This window comes from Erythrolamprus reginae, chromosome 3 (genome assembly GCF_031021105.1).
Source record: "Erythrolamprus reginae isolate rEryReg1 chromosome 3, rEryReg1.hap1, whole genome shotgun sequence".
Taxonomy (NCBI): Eukaryota; Metazoa; Chordata; class Lepidosauria; order Squamata; family Dipsadidae; genus Erythrolamprus; species Erythrolamprus reginae.
Genome location: NC_091952.1, coordinates 225,401,295 through 225,406,851, shown reverse-complemented (window position 1 = coordinate 225,406,851; position 5,557 = coordinate 225,401,295).

The following is a 5,557-nucleotide window of genomic DNA, read 5'->3' as shown; positions in this document are numbered from 1 at the left end:
ATATTACAGGTGTAAAGTTAGGATTAAAATGGATAATTAAAGAGCAAAGACAGTGTAGTTTCAGTAATGGTCTGAAGCAGAATATGGATAATGTTACCAGGATGGGAGAATCCCAAATGCTTTTCTAAAGTTTTAAGTTTACTAGTTTTGTAGACGTATTAAGATCAATGATCCTTAAAAAGTAAGATGGCATTGTCACATTAGCATAGAACACAATATTCGTTTCATAGTTTTAGAATTTCCAAAATGAATGAGTAATTTATATTTACAAACCCCTCGTCATACAAACTTTTCGAGATACAAACTCGGGGTTTAAGATTTTTTTGCCTCGTCTTCCAAACTATTTTCACCTTACAAACTCAAGCCGCCGCAGACTTCTGTTGCCAGCGAAGTGCCCGTTTTTGCACTTCTGGGATTCCCCTGAGGCTCCCCTCCGTGGGAAACACCACCTCCGGACTTCCGTGTTTTTGCAATGCTGCAGGGGAATCCCAGCAGCACAAAAATGGGTGCTTCGCTGGCAATGGAAGTCAGGAGGTGGGGTTTCCCAGTGAGGGGAGCCTCAGCAAAATCACAGCATCACAAAAACACGGAAGTCCGGTGGTGGGGTTTCAAGGACTTCTGTGTTTTTGCAATGCTGCAATTTTGCTGAGGCTCCCCTCACTGGGAAACCTCACCTCTGGACTTCCGTTGTCAGCGAAGCACCTGTTTTTGCACTGCTGGGATTCCCATGCTGGGATTCCCCTGCAGCATCACAAAAACATGGAAGGCCGGAGGTGGGGTTTCCCATGGAGGGGAGCCTCAGGGTAATCCCAGCAGCACAAAAACGGGCGCTTCGGCTGGCAAAAGGGGTGAGTTTTGGGCTTGCACTCATTAATCGCTTTTCCATTGACTCCTATGGGAAACATTGTTTCGTCTTACAAACTTTTCACCTTACAATCCTAATCCCAGAACCAATTAAGTTCGTAAGACGAGGTATCACTGTATTTCCATACAACTGCTATTGTACAATTTAAAGACGAGTTCCTTAAATTTCCTGCTAATCAAATGCAGGAAGATTGTTGTAAGAATTTTCATCATCTTGAATTGCCGAGGAAAAAGCAAATGTGGAAATTATGAGTAATGCATTTAATGGACTTTTAAATCCAGACTCTCAACAATTGAAATTATGAGTTCAGAATCTAGTAAGTAGAATATACAGTAAGTCTGAAGAAAATGTTTTATCAAGTGCTCTGCCTTGGTTTTTATTCTCATTTGCTTTTATGAGAGGCATTAGCATCTAATCAGCAGACAGGTTGGAAAATTTTATTGTAATGCATAATAATTTTTAGCTCATCATATTTCTTCTTTCCCTTGTTCCCTTGTTTTGTATCTGCTCACAGTGTCCATGAATTCTAAGCTGTTTGTTCCTCATTTATTTTTTAACAGAATTCTATTATAGCTTGATGTTTATTGACAACTGGTTTATGGTTAATATTGCATACTTATATAAGTGCTTGTATTGATAGTATATTACATTTACACCTAATGCAGTTTAGCATGTCCCTCAATGTATTATTTGCTTCAAGTAATAATCATAGATCAAGGATGAGTGTAGCTTTTAAAGCCATCTCAAATTAATAAACAAAAAATATTCAAAAATAAAAGTGGTAGTATTATTTATTTATTTATTGGATTTGTATGCCGCCCCTCTCCGGAGACTCGGGGCGGTTAACAGCGACAATAAAACAGTGTACAATGGTAATTTGATATTAGAAATGATTAAAAATCCATTAATATAAAAACCAAACATACATACATACATACATACCATGCATAGAATTGTAAAGGCCTAGGGAGGGAAAGGATCTCAATTCCCCCATGCCTGGTGGCAGAGGTGGGTTTTAAGTTGTTTACGAAAGGCAAGGAGGGTGGGGGCAGTTCTAATCTCTGGGGGGAGTTGGTTCCAGAGGGCCGGGGCCGCCACAGAGAAGGCTCTTCCCCTGGGTCCCGCCAGGCGACATTGCTTAGTTGACGGGACCCGGAGAAGATCCACTCTGTGGGACCTAACTGGTCACTGGGATTCGTGCAGCAGTTTATTATCCTAAATTATCCTAAATTCCTGCACTAGTTTTCATAAATTACTAAATATTTGTTGACTTGAGGAATGTTACAATATTATTTTTTTAAAAAAATTGTGGAGTTCACTACGATTTCTTATGGAAGAAGGCATCAATTATGGTCCACAGTCTTTCAAACCTGATCTACCAAGATCTGAATTTCTATCTTAGTTCTGCTATGAAGCCAACTGGAACAACCTCACATATGCCACTATGTGCTTCTTGAAGAAAAACAGGATGCAAGTTTTATAATACTAGGCTGGATCCAGCCTGTTAGGTGAGCATGCTTGCCAGCTGGCAATCCCAAAGAGAATAAACTCTTCTTGGATCGCTGGTTTCCTTAAATTTCTTTCTATGCAAAGAACAAATTTTCCAAGAAACTTGTTTTCTTTTATTTTTCTCTCCAGCACATTGCTCACCTAAAGTGAATATTGTGTATTTATATAGTGCCCTATTAAGGACAGAGAAGTAAGTTGTCTTGTACTGGACAATGGTTTCCCATATTGTTAAGACATAGGAGGTTTAAATAGGAGCTTTACAATCCATAGGAGGTTTACAGTCCATAAAGCATGATAATATAATTCTAAATACAGGGTGAATTGTAAAGTTCCTTCAAATCCACCCTGAGACTCTCAATTTTCCTTCTATTCAAAGATAGAAGAAAAACAAGATGAGCACCGTCCCCTAGAGTTGGGAGCAACTAGCACATATGTCTGAGAGGAACCTTTACCTTATATTAAAGGTAAATACAATTTCAGAGAAAAGTGTCAAAAATAAGGTTTGTACATATTGATGTTTTGGTTCAGCCATAAACTGATATATTTCACTTCTTGCTATAGCAAAAACTCAAGTTCATTTCAGGCAGACTTTTGCAGCTAGTCTAAATCTGGGCATATTATAATTATGGATATTATCATTCACAGGTCCCATTTCCAAACCTTTGTTCTACCTACTTCTATAAAGCATGCCATAGATTGGGTTATGCGCTAGACATTATGTGAAACAATTGTGGAACAGCTTAATTACATGCTGCATTCTGCACAAATCTACTCAATTCACATTCTCAAATGACAATTGGCATTTGTAAATTGCTTCTAAGTGGGACCACTGCTCAGGGGGCTTTGCATATTGAAGGTCTAATCCTTTGCATCTCCAATTTCTTTTAAATAACTTCAGGAAAACAGATCATTTTCTGATATCTTGTGGGCTTGTTGCCAGTTGTAGACAATAGCAGCTTACATCAGCTATAGCTCAATGGTGACCAACCTTGTGTGGCCATTATGTAATCTTAACATCACTCATCTTTCACCATCTTTGTTAGGTACGGTTGGTGAAAATTGTAATAGAGCAATGCTTGAAGAAGCCTATGTTCCCAATTATGGCTAGGGCAAAGAATTAAGATAATGTCATATATATTAATTGTAGCGAAAAAGGTTTGCAAGCAATTTAGAGATACATTGTGTGCTACTTTTGCATTAAGATAAATTGAGTTGGGTTTGCAAACATCTTATAGGTTTCTGGCTTGTTGGCTATGTTTGATATTTCACCTTTGAAGGTACAGAATGATGGACAGTTATCTTTAAATGACTGACTTTTCCCCCCAAAGGATTAAACAGCAAGTAATTAAATGAAGCTGATACTTCTGACACATTCACACTGCAGCAAACCACCACATTCCCAATCCCAATTGAGCAAATAACAACGATGAAGCAGATGATGCTGAAATACTGATTTCACATCCTGGACATAAATTGTTTCAACTCCCACACTCAAAATGACGCTCTAGAGCACTGCACACCAAAATAACTAGACACATGAACAGTTTTTTCCCCAAATGCCATCACTCTGCTAAACAAATAATTATCTCAACACTGTCAAACTATTCACTAAGGCTGCATTACTATTACTATTAGTCTCCTCATCATTCCTATCGCCCATCTCCTCCCACTTATAACTGTGTGACTGTAGCCGCCCCGAGTTTTCGGAGAGGGGCGGCATACAAATCCAAATAATAAAATAATAAATAAAAATAATAAACTTGTTGCTTGACCCTTATGATTTATATTATTTTTTATTTATTTTTTATGTATTTATTTTGTCCAATATGCAATAATACACAGTGAAGGTTATAGAGGATATAGTAGAGAAGAAATACGAGATATAGGAGAGACTATAGGACAGGGGATGGAAGGCACTCTAGTGCGCTTATGCACGCCCCTTACTGACCTCTTAGGAATCTGAAGAGGTCAACCGTGGATAGTCTAAGGGTAAAATGTTGGGAGTTAGGGGATGATACTACAGAGTCCGGTAATGAGTTCCATGCTTCGATTAATATTGATTGTTTCCTCATTGCTTTTTGTACCCTATCACAATCATTAAGCATTGTATCTCATGATTCTTGGCAAATGTATCTTTTCTTTTATGCACACTGAGAGCATATGCACCAAAAACACACTCCTTGTGTGCCCAATCACACTTGGCCAATAAAGAATTGTATTTTATTCTATTCTAAAAATGGTTGGGGACAGCAGAGTGGGTAATAATGGCAGGGTATTCCCTCTTTGCTTTCCTATCTTATCATAATTGTATTTTTCCAGTGACAACAACGAAAGCAAGCAAAAGTATCTCTTGGATGTAGAACTGTTTTTCCATGGATGAGGGATTACTGATTGGCTTTTTAACTTAGGCTTTTTCCAAATAGTTTTTCAGTTATTTAATTTACTCTACATGAAGCCTATTGATTATTCAAGTTGGCAGTCAATTTTATAGGGCACCCCACTGTTTCTTTGCTTAATGTAGTCAATGATAGTAATTGCTTGATCAGTGCAGCCCATGAAATAGGTTTTGTGTCTTTTTTTATAATGCATTGATGGCTTTATCTGATGTAGTCTTGGCAGGGCCTGGGTTTTACAGCACTCTCCCCAACTCCCCGAGGTCTCTAGATTAATGGCTATGGCTTTCGGTTGGAGCTGCTGATACAGCTCTCCAGAATGTATTCGCACATCTGGCATGCCACACTTGGCACGGATGCCAGCTTTTTGTTGCACAGTTACCGAATGGCTCACCAGTGACTAGTTAACTGTTTTCACTAAGGGAATGAGATAAAAAGCCATTCATGGAGATCTTGGCACCTTTTCCCTGTTCTCTGGTAATTACAAATTTTTAATTTTTCCATTGCAGTTTTTATGGAGACAATTGACAATTAGAAACAACTCAATGTGCCAAATATTTGCGCTGCAAAAATGCTCGTTTTGGTCATGTTCCCAAACTGATGGGGTTTTCCTGCAAAGTTATTGTTTTAATTCCATTGCATCAGTTAACAGATCTGGCCATTGTTCAATCGTATTATTGCATTCAGTTAAACATGGTGAAGTCCAGAGAATTCAGTGGTTTCCAGTGACAAAAAAATTGGGCATGAGGCTTTGGCATGCATCCAATAATCATACAAAAGCGTGTCACTT